General features: G+C 39.5%; 1 protein-coding gene across 2 annotated transcripts in view; it reads right to left on the bottom strand.

Annotated features, from left to right (window-relative positions):
- The window catches only part of WDR70 (WD repeat domain 70), a 263,191-nt gene that overhangs the window by 80,794 nt on the left and 161,678 nt on the right, over positions 1–20,719 (bottom strand). The window lies entirely within an intron of this gene.

Genomic DNA, 20,719 nt, shown 5'->3' with positions numbered 1-20,719 from the left:
CACCGGGTCAGGCCGAGGCTTTGCAGCTGCACTGCCTGGCAAGAGCTCACAGCCTCACTGCCCAGAGGATTTATGTGGCGCAGTGAGCTGAGGCTGCGGGGGAGGGGGAACAGCAGGAGAGGGGCCAAGGGCTAGCCTCTGGGTTTGGAGCTCAGGGGCCGGGCAGAAGGGTCCTGCGGGCCGGATGTGGCCGTGGGCCATAGTTTGCCCACCTCTGTTATAGACCATTATACATTGCTTCCCTTCAGTAAACTAAATATACTAAACTACTTAAAAAGAAAAGGAGTACTTGTGGCACCTTAGAGACTAACAAATTTATTAGAGCATAAGCTTTCATGAGCTACAGCTCACTTCATCGGATGTATTTGGTGGAAAAACAAATTTTCCGATGAAGTGAGCTGTAGCTCACGAAAGCTTATGCTCTAATAAATTTGTTAGTCTCTAAGGTGCCACAAGTACTCCTTTTCTTTTTGCGAATACAGACTAACACGGCTGCTACTCTGAAACCTGTCATTAAACTACTTAAGTCTCTATAATGTGTGCTTACCACATCTTGAATTATTCTTCTAGCCCTTTTCTGAACTCTTCAATTTTTCAACATCCTTTTTAAATGGTGGAAGCAGACACATTATTCCAGAAGTGGTCTCATCAATGCCAAACAAGATTCATGAAACTTTAGGTCTTAGAGTTTATCCATGACTATTTCACCCTTCTCTGCAATCTTATTTTCCCTCTCAAACATGTTTTCAAGCATTATTAGCACGTTTAAGATTCTTTTGTACAATTTTTCCTACTTCTGTGAACATTGGTTATGAACATTGTGATATTTCTTTATCCATTGTGTATAGATCGTTTTTTCAACAGTACTAAATGTCTATGTATTTTTTCTGTTTCCATTTTTCTAATTTCTTTGCCAAGATAGCAGTCAGGTGTCCTCCTATACCCAGTAACAGTAGTTTATACGTTTTATATAGACATTCCAGTAGTGATTTTCCACACTACCATAGTATAGTAGCATTTCTGAATAGTACTAAATACAGATTTTTCTTTAATCTACAGCTTTTTCAAGCAGCAGTGAGAAAATATAATGTGGGAAACAATCCTGCATGAGCAAAATAATCAATGATGTAACAGGTCTTTTACCATCCTTAATTTCAATAATTGCATCTTTATATTACCGTGTGGTGAGGAACCTTGCTGCCATATTATGAAGCTCTTTCACAAAGATTTATTTCAATGCTAAAAAATTTAAGAATCAAATGTGAAAAGCTTGATCTGATGAATTCTCAATTTTGAGGGGAGAGGCGGTTAATCATTTTTTTAAAACAACAGAGACTAACTGTAACAATTCACAGGCTGGAATAACCAAACAGGAAGTGAAAGACCTCTGGCCCTTTTCTCCATTGAAAGTGATGTAAGAAGCTGATTCACATAAATTCAATTATTTTATCTAAAGGTCTCAGTGAAGACAATTGGGCTAAAACACCTGAAACACTTGATTAAATGGAGTTTCAGACAAAAAGAGGGCAAGTCGATTGGATGGCCAGTGTTACAAAAGACTGTGATCTAGGACATACTGACAAGAATGCCTTTTGCCTTTGCTTTCTCATCTATCTACTGATTTCTCACAGACAGAATTAACTATACCAAATAGTTTCAAACTATTTAAAATGAATCAATCAAGAGAAACTTCAAAAATCCTATTTTGGGAACATGGGTTCTCAATAGTATTGCAAAATATTCTGCCAACAGTTTTAAAAATTAAGTCTCCTCTGAATCTTTGGCTGTACTGTCAAACTTTATATCTGAGATAAAAGTCTTTTTTGGCCAACAAACAATGATAAATATCACTAATAAAAGAAAAGTTACTGGACAGTATCTCCTTTTGGTTTTACATTACACATGGAAAATGTTCAAGCATACAAAAGCAATGTCCCTATGCTTTTTTTTCATAAACTAGTAACTAACCCATGCCACTAAAATAACTTGCCTTGCTAGCCTTTTTGTGTGTCAACATTTAAGGTATTTCCCCTTTCTAAATACCTGTGAAAAACATATTTCTTAGTCTAAGCTGGAAAACACTCTCTTGCCTCTCTCATTAAAAATATTGATTGCTTCCAAATAGACTTGCCCAGCTACTGTCAAAGGGTTGTGGGATTTGGTTTTTTCCTTCAAAAAGGACGGATTGAACTATGATAAGTTTCTCTCATATGGAAATCTTGTTAAAACCTTATGCCTGACAAAATATTAACATTACTATAACACCACTGTTTCAGTCTGTAGGTCTCTCTAAATTTGCCAATGCAAACATAGCATTTACAAAAACCCTGAATAGCGTCATGTAAATTAGAAATATTCTTTTAACTATTTTCAGCAAGCAACAGCCATGGTCAAGTTTTCAGAGGACACATAGAGAAGTAACTATAGTACACCTACCACAAAATTACTTCAACCATTATTCAAATGCCATTTCTCACAATCTTTGCAAGTCCTCAAAGCCCACACACAAAACTGACACCCCATTTTTATAAGTCTAAAAAATACTGTAGAGTCTGAGTAATAATAAGCAGATATCTACATTAAACTACAGTGTCTGTGGTTAAATAAAAGATCTTAATCATGACCAAAAAATTACAGCTTTCAATTGATTTATCAGATGGCCAAGACAAATTAATATGATTTCTTGCTAGATAAGTGTTTAACACTTACATGAATTCCACAAAGAGAAACACATATTTCTCCAAAAAAGGAACAGTAATGTTTGCTTTACTAATAATACTTCTGTGATTGTACACAGTATATCCTAGTGGTTGGCACTGTGATCTACCAATTGTTTCATTTATTTGATTTTCCCAAGACAAGGTGTGTGGGGGTGTGTTTAGTAGAGTAAGGTTTGTATTTTGCAACACACTGAAATATTTAAATAAGTTAGGAGTGCATCCTGTTTATGAGGTAATCATGGTACACTCAGGTAAAACTACAAGAACAAATGTTTTATCACAAATATTGTACAAGGAACATAAGAAAAGCTATACTGGGTCAGACCAAAGGTCCATCTAGCCCAGTATCCTTTCTTCTGACAGTGGTCAATGCCAGGTACAGAACAGGTAATCATCAGTTGATCCATCCACCCCATCGCCCATTCTCAGCTTCTGGCAAACAGAGGCTGTTGGCTTTTATGAGCCCAGTTTACAGGTGTACAATTATTACTGAGTTATCTGAAGCGTACTATGGTTATTTTACTACAATTTTTAAATATACAAATTTGAAACAAAAAATCCCTAGAAAACCAAACTGGGTTATCAGGGTGTTAGAAAGTAAATTGCTGGGGAGGGTGGGAGTTGTTTTGTTTATTTAAAAATTAAGTAAGATTTTGTCCCATCTTTCCCCACTGCCCTGACTACAAGTCAGCAAAGCTCTTCCACCCAGAATATGTTGGGCCTAGTCCTACAATGAGCAGAGCTGCTAAGTGCACTCAACTTCCATTGCCTTAAACAGGCCTGAATGGTACTTAGAACCTCATATGAGAAACTCAGCACCTTCCAGGATAACATCCTATTTTTATTTATACTGTATTCCAACACCGAGTGGAGAGGAAAGCAGCTCGTGAAATACGCAAACAATGGAAATACAAACAGAAGAGAATGAGAATCCGGTTAACTTATAGGGCAGGGGTCGGCAACCTTTCAGACGTGGTGTGCCAAGTCTTCATTTATTCACTCTAATTAAAGGTTTTGTGTGCCAGTAATACATTTTAACATTTTTAGAAGGTCTCTTTCTATAAGTCTATAATATATAACTAAACTATTGTTGTATGTAAAGTAAATAAGGTTTTTAAAATGTTTAAGAAGCTTCATATAAAATTAAATTAAAATGCAGAGCCCCCGGACCGGTGGCTAGGACCCAGGCAGTGTGAGTGCCACTGAAAATCAGCTCGCGTGCCGCCTTTGGTATGTGTGCCATAGGTTGCCTATCCATTATAGGGCATGAGGGAGGAAGATGGGAAATAAGTCAAGAAGGTTTAGTATTTTACTTAAATACCTTCTTTTTGGCAGTCTCTGTCACATTTATTTACCTGTTGGCATTTTTTCCCTCCTTCTCTTTCATGTTAATTTTAAAGTTTATGATTCACCAATGACCATTAACACACAAATTTGAAAGCTATACATATACATTAGTAAAAAATGAAAAACTGTCAAATCTCAAAGTTATCTGCTGCAAATAATTTGTACTAATAATAATTTTAGCTAAAATTAACTAATACAATAATTTGTATTATGAAGTTTACATATGAAAAAGCAGTAATTTCTGGCTTCACCTTCATAAATTGTGAATCTGCAGTTACAAGTTGTAAATTGTGGAACTGTTTCTTCCAAAATACGAAAACATTGGATTTTAATCATTCAAACTAGACTAAATGTTTCTGCACATTGTTAAGGAATGGAAAGATATTCTGTCAAAACATATGGTTTCATTCAAACGTAAGGAAGTAAGCACTGCATTTGGTTTAATCTGGCACTTACTTCAGAAACAGTCCTAGAGTCCTAAATAAATTGGGCAATTAACATTTTATGGCAATATCGACTTCTACCCAGCAGACCTTGGGATCTTTCAGGGTAAGAGATATTTTGTAAAGCATCCTCCAGTTACATTAACATCTTTCAAATCAAGATCTCAGTGCCTCTGCAAAGTGCCGTTCTGGTGCACTAAAGTTCAATTTCCAATGGCATAATTTAGAATTGCTTGAGGATGAGTGGGTAAATTTAAACTATTCCTTAATGACACTGCTCTCTATAAAGTTAAGGAAAACATACAGGATTTAGAGACTTTCTTACAACCCTTCTGCTGCATCAACTTAAATCTGGAGGTTTTATCCTGCCAGCTGCTCCATGCAGGTGGACCACTGTGCCCATCTGGTGTCCCACTGAAGTTAATGGAACACCATACAGTACAGAGCACTTCCCACATGGAGCAGATTGCAAGACTACAGCTGTAGACCGTAAGCTTTTCCAGGAAGAGACCGTCTTTTAAACAGATTTACACAGTACCCAGCATAATTGGGCCCTAATCCTGACTGAAGTCTGGGTGCAAGTATAACAAATGTTGATATTAATAAAACCACAGCAGCCACCAGAGTAGTGTCTGGCAAGATACTTTGAAGAGAATAATGCATGTTACTGCACTTCATCACAAGATGCATCAGCACTATATTTAAGCTAAACAGGAGAAAGATAGATTACAACTTGTAATAAACAAGCCTTCTTAAAGATGTGCTTTCGTGTTTTACAGTACAATTTCTGAATAAGTATTTATATTTTTTTAAAAATATTTGCATAAAATATTTGGGCTTTGCTGTGTATTTAGGTTTTTGAACCTGAATTTTTTAGACTTGTTCCATGCTATCTAATATGCTTGGAATGACTTCCCAAAATCTATTAGTCCTCCTTTCTCTCTCACTTCATTTAAATCATTATCTTTTTATTCATTATTAATAATACTGTGGTAATACTAATATATCCCAATCAGTCTCCAGGGCCCACTGAGTTAGGGATTCTCCAAATACATAGCAAGAAACTATATAATCTTCATCTATCTTGTCTCTGCAGATTATAGAATCGTCATAGAATCTTCCTCAAAGGAAGGTGATGGGGGTGTCGGGTTTCTCCTCTACTGTTGCTTCCAAACCCTTCCTCCCTCCCCATTTCTTCCTTCTCTCCCACTCCCCGTCATCTACCACCCTCCCGGCTCCTCTCCATCCACCTTCCTCTCTGATTTTGAATTCCAGCTTTGCATCTTCCTCTCAGTTTTCCACATTCATGTTCAGTAACTTCAACTTCCCTCCTCATTTGAACTTCCGACTTAGGTCAACTCTCAAACTCAATAAAATAGCCACTCACTTGATTTGATCTTTACCAAACATTTCTCTCTCTGACCTCTCCACTGCTGTTTTCCCTTGCCCACCATCTGGTCTCTTTCAACACTGTCCATTTGTGCCCCTCCCTCTCCCCCCACCATCTGGTCTTTCCATGACTTCCAACTAATTGAAAATGAATTTTCTTCAACTCCCAGACCTCTTCTCCTTCTACTCCATTGACACATTTGGTGATTCCCTTCATTCTACACTGTCCTCCACCCCCTCTCCCATTGCAAGGTTCCCCTGGCTGACCCAGCCCTGGATCACCCCTAACAACCATTTCTTTATTGCAAATCCTGTGACTTAGCTGACTTCCCATTCTACAAATCTGTTCCCTCCTCCTTCAGTTCTGCCATTCTCCTAGCCAAACAATTCTACTTCATCATCCTGATTATCATACCTGTAATCCCAGCAACTTCTTTGCCACTTTCAACTCCCTCCTTAAATCCTCCCCCATTCCTGCACGCATTCACCTCTCTGCTCAGGATCTCAGACTTTTTCAAAGAGAAAACTGACAAGTTCTAACATGACGTACTTTCACCCCACCATCTCCATTCCTGTCCTTCCTATCACTCTCCTCCTACTCCCCGACCCCCATCACCAATACTGAGGCTTCTTGTATTATTTTCTCCTCCTCTAACACCTCCATTTGCCCCCCCCCCCCGCCACTGACTCCATCCCATCTTGCCTCCTTATCTTCCTTGCCTTCACTCTTCTCCCTCACCCTCTTTACCTTCTCCTCAATCTCTCACTCTTCTCAGACTCCTCTCCATTACAGAAAAATACTCTACCTACCTGACTCTTCAACTACAGCCCTGTCTCCCTCTCTCCTTCATCTTCAAATCACTGTCTTGAGTTGCTCTCCTCCAATGTCATCCCTTCCCTTCTCCAATCTGGTTTCTACCTTGTCCACACCACTGAAACTGCTCTCAAAGTCTCAATAGACCTCTTCCTGGCCAAATTCCAGCACCTCTACTTCATCCCCATTCTCTTTGACCTTTCAGCAGCCTTTGAGACAGCCAACTACTATATACTTCTTGAAATCATGCCCTCCATTGGCTTTTGAGGCACCATCCTCTCCTGGGTCCTCCTCTGACCCATCTGATCACCTCTTCACTGTCTCCTTTGATGCATTCTTCTCTTCCTCTCTCCCGATTTCAGTGGGTGTCCACCACGGTTTGGGGCATCCTTAACCCTTGGCTTTTCTTTCTCCAAGCCTTTATTTCTATTTCTATATGCTCTTATCCACAGGTATGACTTCAAATGTCACCTTCATCTCAACAAATCACAAAACTAATTCCCCACTACAAATCTGTCACTCTCCATCCAATCCTGCATTTTGTCTTTCTGACATTTCCTTGTGGATGTCCAGCTGGCAATATAAGCTCACTGTGGCCAAAGCTGAGCTTCTTTGTCCAGCCTTCATAACTTTCCTCAATTTCTCTATGACTATGAACATCACCCCATCCTCCAGCCACTAAACCTGTAATCTGAACATCATCCTTGACTCAACCCTCATCCAAGACCCACACATTCAAGTCATATCCAAATCTTGTGCCTGTGCCTACATAATAGTTCAAAGATTCAACCTTTCCTGTCTGTTTAGACTACTGAGACTCCTCTTTGGGCTCTCATCACCATATGCCTCAACTACTGTAATCTCCTTTCTCTAATCTTGATATCAACCACCCCACCCCTCAGAAGTCCATTTTATACTCTGTAACCAAGACCATCATCATCTTGGTTTGCTGCACCCATTTTGTCTCCTTCCACTGCATCAAACATAAGTCTTTATTTTAGGGCCCTCCACCACTTATCCCTGCCCTATTTAACAGATTTATAGTTCTAGGAAATCAAGATTGTGCTCTGCCAATAATGGCAGCATTCAATGGCAGCTTCAACCCCTACTTATGTGTTTCTCCCTCACAAACATTTCTGTGCTTCTTCCCATACACAAAAAACAAAACAAAAAACCCTGAGTGAAAATCCACAAAGCCACCTTCTTCTTCTCTGTAATGCATATAATAAACAGCAACCTGATAATGACTATAGAGGCAGGGAATTATGATTATTGCTCCTGATTGGTTAGAACTGCACACATCCTACGTTACTTCATTCCCCACCCTCACCCAAATGTCTGTCTCGTCCACCAGTCCTTTCTTTTTAGGCTGTAAGCTCTCTGAGACACAGACTGTCATTTACTATATGAATGTAGTACAAGGGGCCCTGTGCTGGTTGGCCAGTAGGTGCTACCACAATATAAAATTTAAACAATATTAATGAGCTCTGAAGAGTGAGCACATATCTCTCAGCTTCTAGTTCATTCTGGCTATACCAACATAAATTAAATTATTTTAACAAATAGTTCTTAAAAGTCCAGATGTGGAAAAGTACTCAAGCAAATGCTCATGTGCCTGATTTTTTTTTTTTTTTGAGTGCTGAGACTCACCATCTTCCACTGATTTCAGTGGGATTTCCTGGGTTCTCACAGCTTTTGAAAAATCAAACCTAACTTTAGGCTCCTATTTCTGAAAATCTTGACTATTCAATCAAAGCCAGTATGGTTCACAGGAAAGAAAATTAAATATGATCACTTAGCATTGAATGTAGCCAATTATTTTGAACCAAAACATGGAAAACCAAGTTCAGACAGACGTACATGATAAAAGTGAAATGGCAATCAAATACATCACAAGAAAATTTCTTAATTTTAAAATTACATGGTACATAACTTAGCCAGAATGAAAAATTATATGCTGTGAGCTTTCTTACTCTTTAGATAACTACAGATTAGAAAGATTGAGAGAAATCAGGATCTGATGAAATAAACTAGTATCTAGATATAAATATGTATTTATTATATACATATACATTCATTATCTACACACCCACAAACACTTACACATATAAAATGTGTGAAATGTAAATATTCATAATCAACACCAAACTGAGTTCTCTATCTCATGAGAAAATTAACATGGTTCAAGGAAGGCAGCTGTTCCATGGATATATCTGGTTTCAGTCTGCATAGTATCACAACAGTCATACATTAAATAAAACACAGCTGGAAAATGCTCCACCTATTTCACCACCCTCTCTGCTAACTCTTTTGTATCAACATCTGCTAAAAACAAGCTTTATGTAATAGGGACATCATGAAAAAGATTGTTATTTTATTTTGCTTAATAAGCTAACATATGATTATCTGAAAAATAGCTGGTTTAATTATGAGTGTTCTAAATAGAATCCAAAGAAAATCACTCAATAAAGATTACCAAATTCGAGAGATTTTTTTAGAATATGTAATTTTTATTTTGTAGGTCTGTGCTGGCTTCCTCTGACAGATCATAGAATCATAGAATATCAGGGTTGGAAGGGACCCCAGAAGGTCATCTAGTCCAACCCCCTGCTCAAAGCAGGACCAAGTCCCAGTTAAATCATCCCAGCCAGGGCTTTGTCAAGCCTGACCTTAAAAACCTCTAAGGAAGGAGATTCTACCACCTCCCTAGGTAACGCATTCCAGTGTTTCACCACCCTCTTAGTGAAAAAGTTTTTCCTAATATCCAATCTAAACCTCCCCCATTGCAACTTGAGACCATTACTCCTCGTTCTGTCATCTGCTACCATTGAGAACAGTCTAGAGCCATCCTCTTTGAAACCCCCTTTCAGGTAGTTGAAAGCAGCTATCAAATCCCCCCTCATTCTTCTCTTCTGCAGACTAAACAATCCCAGCTCCCTCAGCCTCTCCTCATAAGTCATGTGCTCTAGACCCCTAATCATTTTTGTTGCCCTTCGTTGTACTCTTTCCAATTTATCCACATCCTTCCTGTAGTGTGGGGCCCAAAACTGGACACAGTACTCCAGATGAGGCCTCACCAGTGTCGAATAGAGGGGAACGATCACGTCCCTCGATCTGCTCGCTATGCCCCTACTTATACATCCCAAAATGCCATTGGCCTTCTTGGCAACAAGGACACACTGCTGACTCATATCCAGCTTCTCGTCCACTGTCACCCCTAGGTCCTTTTCCGCAGAACTGCTGCCGAGCCATTCGGTCCCTAGTCTGTAGCGGTGCATTGGATTCTTCCATCCTAAGTGCAGGACCCTGCACTTATCCTTATTGAACCTCATTAGATTTCTTTTGGCCCAATCCTCCAATTTGTCTAGGTCCTTCTGTATCCTATCCCTCCCCTCCAGCCTATCTACCACTCCTCCCAGTTTAGTATCATCCGCAAATTTGCTGAGAGTGCAATCCACACCATCCTCCAGATCATTTATGAAGATATTGAACAAAACGGGCCCCAGGACCGACCCCTGGGGCACTCCACTTGACACCGGCTGCCAACTAGACATGGAGCCATTGATCACTACCCGTTGAGCCCGACAATCTAGCCAGCTTTCTACCCACCTTATAGTGCATTCATCCAGCCCATACTTCCTTAACTTGCTGACAAGAATGCTGTGGGAGACCGTGTCAAAAGCTTTGCTAAAGTCAAGAAACAATACATCCACTGCTTTCCCTTCATCCACAGAACCAGTAATCTCATCATAAAAGGCGATTAATCATAGAATCATAGAATCATAGAATATCAGGGTTGGAAGGGACCCCAGAAGGTCATCTAGTCCAACCCCCTGCTCAAAGCAGGACCAAGTCCCAGTTAAATCATCCCAGCTAGGGCTTTGTCAAGCCTGACCTTAAAAACCTCTAAGGAAGGAGATTCTACCACCTCCCTAGGTAACGCATTCCAGTGTTTCACCACCCTCTTAGTGAAAAAGTTTTTCCTAATATCCAATCTAAGATTGGATTAGATTAGTCAGGCATGACCTTCCCTTGGTGAATCCATGCTGACTGTTCCTGATCACTTTCCTCTCCTCTAAGTGCTTCAGGATTGATTCTTTGAGGACCTGCTCCATGATTTTTCCAGGGACTGAGGTGAGGCTGACCGGCCTGTAGTTCCCAGGATCCTCCTTCTTCCCTTTTTTAAAGATGGGCACTACATTAGCCTTTTTCCAGTCATCCGGGACTTCCCCCGTTCGCCACGAGTTTTCAAAGATAATGGCCAAGGGCTCTGCAATCACAGCCGCCAATTCCTTCAGCACTCTCGGATGCAATTCGTCCGGCCCCATGGACTTGTGCACGTCCAGCTTTTCTAAATAGTCCCTAACCACCTCTATCTCTACAGAGGGCTGGCCATCTCTTCCCCATTTTGTGTTGCCCAGCACAGCAGTCTGGGAGCTGACCTTGTTAGTGAAAACAGAGGCAAAAAAAGCATTGAGTACATTAGCTTTTTCCACATCCTCTGTCACTAGCTTGCCTCCCTCATTCAGTAAGGGGCCCACACTTTCCTTGGCTTTCTTCTTGTTGCCAACATACCTGAAGAAACCCTTCTTGTTACTCTTGACATCTCTTGCTAGCTGCAGCTCCAGGTGCGATTTGGCCCTCCTGATATCTTTCCTACATGCCCGAGCAATATTTTTATACTCTTCCCTGGTCATATGTCCAACCTTCCACTTCTTGTAAGCTTCTTTTTTATGTTTAAGATCCGCTAGGATTTCACCATTAAGCCAAGCTGGTCGCCTGCCATATTTACTATTCTTTCGACTCATCGGGATGGTTTGTCCCTGTAACCTCAACAGGGATTCCTTGAAATACAGCCAGCTCTCCTGGACTCCCTTCCCTTTCATGTTAGTCCCCCAGGGGATCCTGGCCATCTGTTCCCTGAGGGAGTCAAAGTCTGCTTTCCTGAAGTCCAGGGTCCGTATCCTGCTGCTTACCTTTCTTCCCTGCGTCAGGATCCTGAACTCAACCAACTCATGGTCACTGCCTCCCAGATTCCCATCCACTTTTGCTTCCCCCACTAATTCTACCCGGTTTGTGAGCAGCAGGTCAAGAAAAGCGCTCCCCCTAGTTGGCTCCCCTAGCACTTGCACCAGGAAATTGTCCCCTACGCTTTCCAAAAACTTCCTGGATTGTCTATGCACCGCTGTATTGCTCTCCCAGCAGATATCAGGAAAATTAAAGTCACCCATGAGAATCAGGGCATGCGATCTAGTAGCTTCCGTGAGTTGCCGGAAGAAAGCCTCATCCACCTCATCCCCCTGGTCCGGTGGTCTATAGCAGACTCCCACCATGACATCACTCTTGTTGCACACACTTCTAAACTTAATCCAGAGACACTCAGGTTTTTCCACAGTTTCGTACCGGAGCTCTGAGCAGTCATACTGCTCCCTTACATACAGTGCTACTCCCCCACCTTTTCTGCCCTGCCTGTCCTTCCTGAACAGTTTATAACCATCCATGACTGTACTCCAGTCATGTGAGTTATCCCACCAAGTCTCTGTTATTCCAATCACGTCATAATTCCTTGACATCACCAGGACCTCCAGTTCTCCCTGCTTGTTTCCAAGGCTTTGTGCATTTGTATATAAGCACTTGAGATAACCTGTTGATCGCCCCTCATTCCCAGTATGAGGCAGGAGCCCTCCCCTCACAGACATTCCTGCCTGTGCTTCCTCCCGGTATCCCGCTTTCCCACTTACCTCAGGGCTTTGGTCTCCTTCCCCCGGTGAACCTAGTTTAAAGCCCTCCTCACTAGGTTAGCCAGCCTGCTGGCAAAGATGTTCTTCCCTCTCTTCGTAAGATGGAGCCCGTCTCTGCCCAGCACTCCTCCTTCATGGAACACCATCCCATGGTCAAAGAATCCAAAGCCTTCTCTCCGACACCACCTGCGTAGCCATTCGTTGACCTCCACGATTCGACGGTCCCTACCCAGGCCTTTTCCTTCCACGGGGAGGATGGACGAGAACACCACTTGCGCCTCCAACTCCTTTATCCTTCTTCCCAGAGCCACGTAGTCCGCAGTGATCCGCTCAAGGTCATTCTTGGCAGTATCATTGGTGCCCACGTGGAGAAGCAGGAAGGGGTAGCGATCCGAGGGCTTGATGAGTCTCGGCAGTCTCTCCGTCACATCACGAATCTTAGCCCCTGGCAAGCAGCAGACTTCTCGGTTTTCCCGGTCAGGGCGGCAGATAGATGACTCAGTCCCCCGGAGGAGAGAGTCCCCGACCACCACCACCCGCCTTCTCCTCTTGGGAGTGGTGGTCGTGGAACCCCCAACCTCAGGACATCGCATCTCATGCCTCCCAAGATCTCTAACTGCTGATGAGAGGTGTCATTGTCTGGTCTAAGAATAGATTTAAAAGCTTGAAACTCCTAAATTCCAATCCCAACAGTGATAATGTCTCCACAGCTGTGATCATAGATAAGTCAAATAACTTTTCTGGCCATGTCTCACCATCTGTAAATGGGAATAGTAATATCTGCCTACCTAGCTATGGGGGTGTTATGAGTTTTAATAAACTGATGTCCGTAAATAGCTTTGAAGACAAAAACTGCTTGATGATATTATCAGTACACAAAACAGTATCTTCTAATAACCACAATTATTACAATTATGGGTCTAAAACGTTGGGCCAAATTCATTCCTGCTGTAAACCGCACTGATTGTAATAAAGTTAACCCAACAAAAATTGATCCACTGTATTTTGATGTGAAATCTTATATTATAACTTTTCTATAAGCACTTCATTTCCTTTTGCCACTCCAAATTTTCAAAACTTCATTTTAGAAAAATTTACATAGAAACAAAGGAACTGCATCAGAGCTGAAGTCCATCTAGTTCAGTTTTCTGCTTCTTAAAGTAGGCAGTATCAGATGTCTCTGAGGAAGATGTAAGAACCCTACAGTTGGTAGATCTGGGATAATCTGTCGCCCAACATTAGGTCTCAGAATGGCAAGTTATGTTACATTTTTCCTTTTAATACCACAACTTATACAAGGTTGAGGAAATTTTGACGATTAGAGTGGAAGAAGAAAACCAAACCAAAATTAGAAAGCAATAGCAAAAAAGAAAAAAAGATGGAGAAAAAGGGAAAGTTAAATTCACCATTTCAAAAAAATTTTAATTTTAAAAAGGAAACAATTATTTGTTTCAAAATTTCTGCACTGAAAAAAATAAAATATTTGATCAAAAACATTTGTAATTGAAAAATTTCATTTTTGCCAAAGCCATTTTTAAAATTGTAAACTTTTTGTCAAAAAATTTCAGCCTGCTCTATTTTACCCTACTGTTTATTTATCTCATTTACCTTGTTCTTCACTGACAAACCTATAAAACATAGCATAAAGTTGTCTAAAACTTGATTAGGAACCAGAAGCAAGCACCCACTACAGTTGCACCCAAATGGAAGGGTGGGAGAGACAAGAAAACTGGATACATGTAGTATGGTATTTAAAAATTGACTTTCAAAAGGTGACATTTCTCAATCATGCAAGAAAACAAACGTCTAAAAAAAACAAACCAACCAAAAACCTGCTTGTAATTAATTCTAGTTCAAAATCAACTTGTCTTGGAAATATTTCTGGTTTATTTTTTTCCTCAACTGTCTTCAGTCTGTGTCTAGCCTCTCAAAAGTCTAAAATAATTTATATAACATGTTTTTGCGGGGACTTTTACAAATCTGCATCAGTATCAGCAAAATTATTATCCTGAGTATGGCAAAAGATATGAATTCTAGGATTCTTTGTAATAATATAAAAGTAAAGATTAGGATCTGCACGACGTTATGTTTATCCTTGTTTGTGTGAAACATACAGTACCAATCTGCTGTCCTTCTCACCTGTCTCAAGAAAGAGCAACATACTAAAAAACTACAATGAAAACACTCACGCCCTATGCTAACTTCCCATTACACAGACCAGTATAAAATTCTTTTCCTAAATTACAGATCCTACTTGGCTCTAAACCAATAATGTTTAGCTTGTGTCAGTGGTGTATATACTACAGTATCTAGAAATCTTCACTTTGGAAACTCAGTTCACCTCTGTGAACTATCATCTTGTTAGAACAAAATTTGGAACTTTTTTATTTTTGACTCTACTCATAAAGGTCACTCTTCATATTATTTTCTAAGCTATGAAAAAAATGCAAATTTAATGTTGTTGTTATTAGACCAAGTCCTTAAAGTGAATGGGGATTTGCATGAGTACAGGTCTCAATACCCGACTGCTATATTTAAATGCCATCATATTAATCGCTCTACTTATGTAACTATAGTGTTTCCAATATTTAAAAAAACTGTTTTCTACTAGAACTATATAGTTTCTCAGCGATTTCTGTAGTATATATTCTCTCTCTCTCTCTCAATAGTACACCAAAGAAAGAACATACTTCATTATGGCATAAGCTTTCTTTCTTTGACTATACACCAATTCAAAGAAGGATCCTTTTGGTATTTCCAACAGGGGTGAAAGACTAAGATTTAGAACTGCCTCTCACCACTACACTAGCTACTGCAAACAGTCAAATAGTTCCCTACTATAAATTGTTTATTATATAAACAAGAAATGCACTTCGAAATATAGCACTGCACATTTTATCTTAGCAAAAAGGAAAAAAAAATCTGACAATCATATGCTGTTACTTTCAGGGTACAGATTATGATGTACTGGCTGAACCACACACATACAAAAAAAGAATATCATATGAATGTGTTAATATTTGCTCCTGGGAAGATAGTGTATGATTTCCAGTTTCTAGAGCAAAGGTCTGGCATATACACCGATGGAAAGTACAGGATAGTAGGGTTATGGAAAATTTACCTAGAGTATGAAACAGAAATACATTATATTTCAGGGGCAGTCTATTTTTTGTCAAGGTCCAAATTTCTTGGTCAAGATATAATCAAGGTCCAGACTCCAGAGAAACATTTTTCACATGGCAAAAACAATAAATAAATAAAAAAAAAAAGATTTTGCAATCCATTCAAAAGTGTCTGGTGGTCTGGATTGGCCCACGGTCCACCTCTTGACTACCCTTGGTATATTTGGGTGTCTTATATTTAACATAAGAAATTTCCATATGTAGCGAGACTGCCTTCTTCAAAATCTCTATGGATCCATTAGTTTGTTATTTGCTTGGGGCAAAACAGAAGCCTTTTGTTTATTTACAGTAATGATATTCTGAACATAAGAGCATCCATACTGTGTCAGACCAAAGGTCCATCTAGCCCAGTATCCTGTCTTCTGACAGTGGCCAATGCCAGGTATCCTAGAGGGAATGAACAGAATAGGTAATCATCAAGTGATCCATCCCCTCTTGCCCATACTCAGCTTCTGGCAAACAGAGGCTAGAGACAACATCCCTGCCCATACTGGCTAATAGCCATTGATGAACCTATCCTCCATGAACTTATCTAGTTCTTTTTTTTTAAACTCTTTATAGTCTTGGCCTTCACAACATCCTCTGGAAAGGAGTTCCACAGATTGATTGTGCATTGTGTGAAAAAATACTGCCTTTTGTTTGTTTTAAACTGCTGCCTATTAATTTCATTTGGTGACACCTAGTTCTTGTGTTATGAGAAGGAGTAAATAACACTTCCTTATTTACTTTCTCTACACCAGTCATGATTTTATAGACCTCTATCATATCCCCTTAGTCGTCTCTTTTCCAAGCTGAAAAGTCCCAGTCTTATTAAACTCTCCTCATACGGTAGCTGTTCCATACCCCTAATCATTTTGGTTGTCCTTTTCTGAACCTTTTCCAATTCCAATATATCTTTTTTGAGATGGGGTGACCACTTCTGCATGCAGTATTCAAGATGTGGGCGTACCATGGATTTATATGGAGGTAATATGATATTTTCTGTCTTATTATCCTTTAATGATTCCCAACATTCTGTTTCCTTTTTTGACTGCTGCTGCACACTGAGTGGAAGTTTTCAGAGAACTGTCCACAATAACTCCAAGATCTCTTTCTGGCGTGGTAACAGCTAATTTAGACCTCCTCATTTTATATCTATAGTTGGGATTATGTTTTGTAGCACTTAGCAGTCTGCCTGGGACTTAACTATCTTGAATAGTTTTGTATCTGCAAATTTTGCCACCTCACATTTTAACCCTTTTCCCAGATCATTTATGAATATGTTGAATAGGACTGGGCCCAATACAGACCCCTGAAGGACACCACTATTTACCTCTCCCCATTCTTTTGTACTTCTTCACAGTCTGCTTGGGACATAACTATCTTGAGTAGTTTTGTATCACCTGCAAATTTTGCCATCTCAATGTGTGCCTTTTCCATGGTGCACTTAGAACAAACAAACAAATTCCAATTAACATCCCCGTGTAGGCATGTTCTTAGGGTAAGACGCTGCAGTATTTCTACTGATCTATATCTATATTCTGTATATTCACCTGTTTGTTTAGAAACTTCATCATCATTATCACTACCATGAACGTATTGGTCATTGGGGCGCCATCACTGATGAGCAATCAACCAATTGTCTCCACCCCTGCCGATCATTGCTTGGAATGACTCTGCAATGCTTCGGTCTCTAAGTCTTTCTAAATCAAACTTGATTCTGGTGAACTTTGGCCTGACGATTTTCCTTAGCTGCAGCCAAAAGATTAGCATCAAAAGGTCATGATCACTTCCAATATCAGAACCGTGGAAGCTCCTTGTTTTAGCTCTACTGATCCCAGAATAAAATTTTGCACCATGATGTAGTCGATCTGACTCTGATGCAAACCATCAGATGTATGCCACGTTGATCATCTGGATGCTTTATGTGCTCTTCATGTGTTTGCAAGAACCAGACTGTTATAGCTGCCAAACTCCAAAAGTCTCAGTCCTCTCTCATTGGTTACTGCATTATGGAAAGGGCCACAATAATCTCGCCATTCTGCCTTTGCGTCAGTACCCACTTTACATTCCAATCTCCCTGTACAATCAGGATATCTTTCTTGTGTACCGTATCGATGATGTCTTGGAGCTGATTGTAAAAATCTTCGAATTGCTCATCGTCATAGTCTGTTGCAGGGGCATAGACTTGTACCATTGTGATACTGAACGGTACTGCCTTTAGACGGATGAAAATAAGCCTGCTGGATATTGGGTGGCATCCAAATACTGAATTCTTGATATCTTTATGCACAAGAAATCCTACGCCATTGACATGTTTGTCTTCTCCACAGTAATAGAGTACATGGCCTTCTTCCGTTAGTTCCTCTCCAAAGTTCTTCCGTCTGACCTCAGAGATTCCTAGGAGGTTCCAGAAGTATTGTTCCATTTTGTATGCGAGTTCTTTCAACCTCCCTATTTGTCTCAATGTCCTTACATTCCATGTGACTATGGTGATGTTATCTCTTCCACGGATCCTCTTTGTTGGGGTTACACCAGTAGTATACTTGTCGCATCCGCCCTGGTGGGAGACGGTTGGCACGGTCATTATTAACCCAGGCTGCGACCAATCTGGTATAAACATGATTGACTTGCTCATCATATGGTATGTTTTGGGCAAACTTCTAACCTGGCGGAGCCCATTCGTCTCCAGGAGCCTGCCCTTTAGTCACCTCTTATGACGTGCAGGAACAGCAGTGGGCCTATTCTGTCCCCGAACCCACAGGGTTTAGAAACTTAACCATCAGTAAATTGGTTTGTTTTACTGACAAAACATATTTTTAAGACATAATGATGTTAAGAAAAGCCTAATTCTACATTAAAAAAAAAAAGGGAGACACACAAATGTGTATCATGTAGCTTTAGTGCTGAGTACAGTTTACCTGGCATAAAGAGAATATACCAAGCTAGTAATATTGAAAGCTTTAAATTACCACAAATGAAAACTTATAATATTGCACAAGTCTCCATGATGTTCTGGTACTGAATGCTGCATTTGAGTGGATGTGAGCCAAACAAACAAAACCTCCGTTTTAAGAGGCTACATTTTGGCACAAATATTTATTTAGCCCTGAGAGCTAGGTCTTTACAAATGGAAAGAGCAGACTCCAACGGAAAAAAAAAAATCAGTCTTTTAACACACACACACACACACACACACACACACTCTCTCTCTCTCTCTCTCTCCAGCTGAGGACTTTTCATTTAAAGGAGAAAATATTAACAGCAAGTCTCAGATCATCCTATTTGCTTTCATTGCATTGTCTGGCAACATCAGCTGTAAAGTCCATTAATAAGGACAACAAGATAAAGTTTACAAAATACTTTCCAAGTAAGTTCTGGGCTTAGATTCCCAGTCTAAAGTAAAAAGGTCATCCCTCTTAGGCCAAAAAAATCAATCTTGCACAGTCTGTGTGCATTATCTAATCTAGAGCCATGTTGTTGGTTGTGTAGTATATCTTCAAAATGGCTCCATTATTTGTAAAACTTTTCAGATCTGAAAATACAGTCCGTTATAACTTTTCTTCCCTGCTGTCACATTTTACAATTCAAACCTACAGCTTACAAAAACCCTTTAAAAGCAAACAAACAATCGCTAACTACAGAAATATATTTATCTTAGTTCTATAAATCATACAATTATTTGGAAAATACTTTTAAGATGAGTATTAGTAAAAAAGCTCAGATCTGTTAATCTTTAGGGCACATTACAGGGCCCATTTCTTTTCTTTTGCCTTCAAGTTTTTCAGGGTTGTTCGGCAAATGGTTATAAGGGTTATCATTTTGTCAACTTTGGTGACTTTACTGTGAGCAGTCTATTTGGATAGGAGGGGGCTTCATTATTATTATATTTTAAGTTCTGTAATGTAAGTATATAACAGAGGTTGGGCTCTTTGAAACTCATTAAAATATTACCGCATTTTAACATCAAAGCAGAGCTTTAATAATGAATATAAACTTAATACAAGGACAAGCAGTAGCAGACTAATATTGGGGCCATTGTGTAAGAAATATCTGAAAAAATAGCTAAAAAATATGAGGTACTGACCATATCACTTATAGTAAGTCCTCCTATGAAGCTATTAGATTAAAAAATAATACAAATTCACCTTTAAATATATCACCTCTTCATCAGCAAAAAATCGATCAGCTTAAGAGTAAATAAAAAATTATGCCGAGACTTGCAAAATGTTTTATATTTTTGGTTAATATTTTGCTGTATACAAAAGATAGCACTAGTACTACTATCTATCTACTGTAAATTAATCATTTACTATTTTGTTTACAATAGTTTAAAGATAATGATGTACCTCACAAACTTACAAAATGAGCCAAGACTGTCCCTGAGACTGAGAAACAGGATTCAGATACTGTATCTATTATACAGAAAAGTCACTCTACGTACTCAAGGAAGAGCATCTCAATAGTTTCCAGGGACTGGTCAGTTATGGACTCTACGGAAAGTTTAGTAAAATGCCACTATGTAGCTTTCAGAAATGTTACTCTATTAACAAAACTCACTAGTTTTTACCTAACCCCTCAAGGATCTCAGTATTCTTTACAAATGTGACTTTAGCCTCACAACATATCCTGAGGCAGGTATTATTCTCAATTTCCAAATGGTGAAAACTGTGACATGTAGAAGTGATCTGTTCTCCCTTCCAGTATTAAAAATATATTTAGAAGGATTCAACAATTTTAACTTCACTAATATTTCAGGTAAATCTAACATTTTGGCAGCTTTGATCTGCAAATGAATAAGGTTGTGCAAGTCCTTCGAAATTTTACCTAAACTACATCTTTTCTCGCATTTCCTCCTCCTCTTCCCTATACTTGCCATTCACTTCTCTTTTCCACCCTCAGAATACCCAAGTTTGCACTGTTTCAATGTGTCATTATGTGGTTAAGTATTTCATACTACTATTTTCACTCTATTATAAACATGAGTGAAGTTATTTTCTTACCTTTTAAATCTGTAGTTGTCAGACAAGCTGACAGTGGTTCAAAATACTTCTGAGAAGTTGACAGATAGTTCTCCTAATGTGTACTGTCTGTGCACATGCGT

This window comes from Dermochelys coriacea, chromosome 5 (assembly GCF_009764565.3).
Source record: "Dermochelys coriacea isolate rDerCor1 chromosome 5, rDerCor1.pri.v4, whole genome shotgun sequence".
NCBI lineage: Eukaryota > Metazoa > Chordata > Testudines > Dermochelyidae > Dermochelys > Dermochelys coriacea.
The sequence above is the reverse complement of the archived record's forward strand: the minus strand, read 5'-3'. Positions and strand labels throughout refer to the sequence as shown.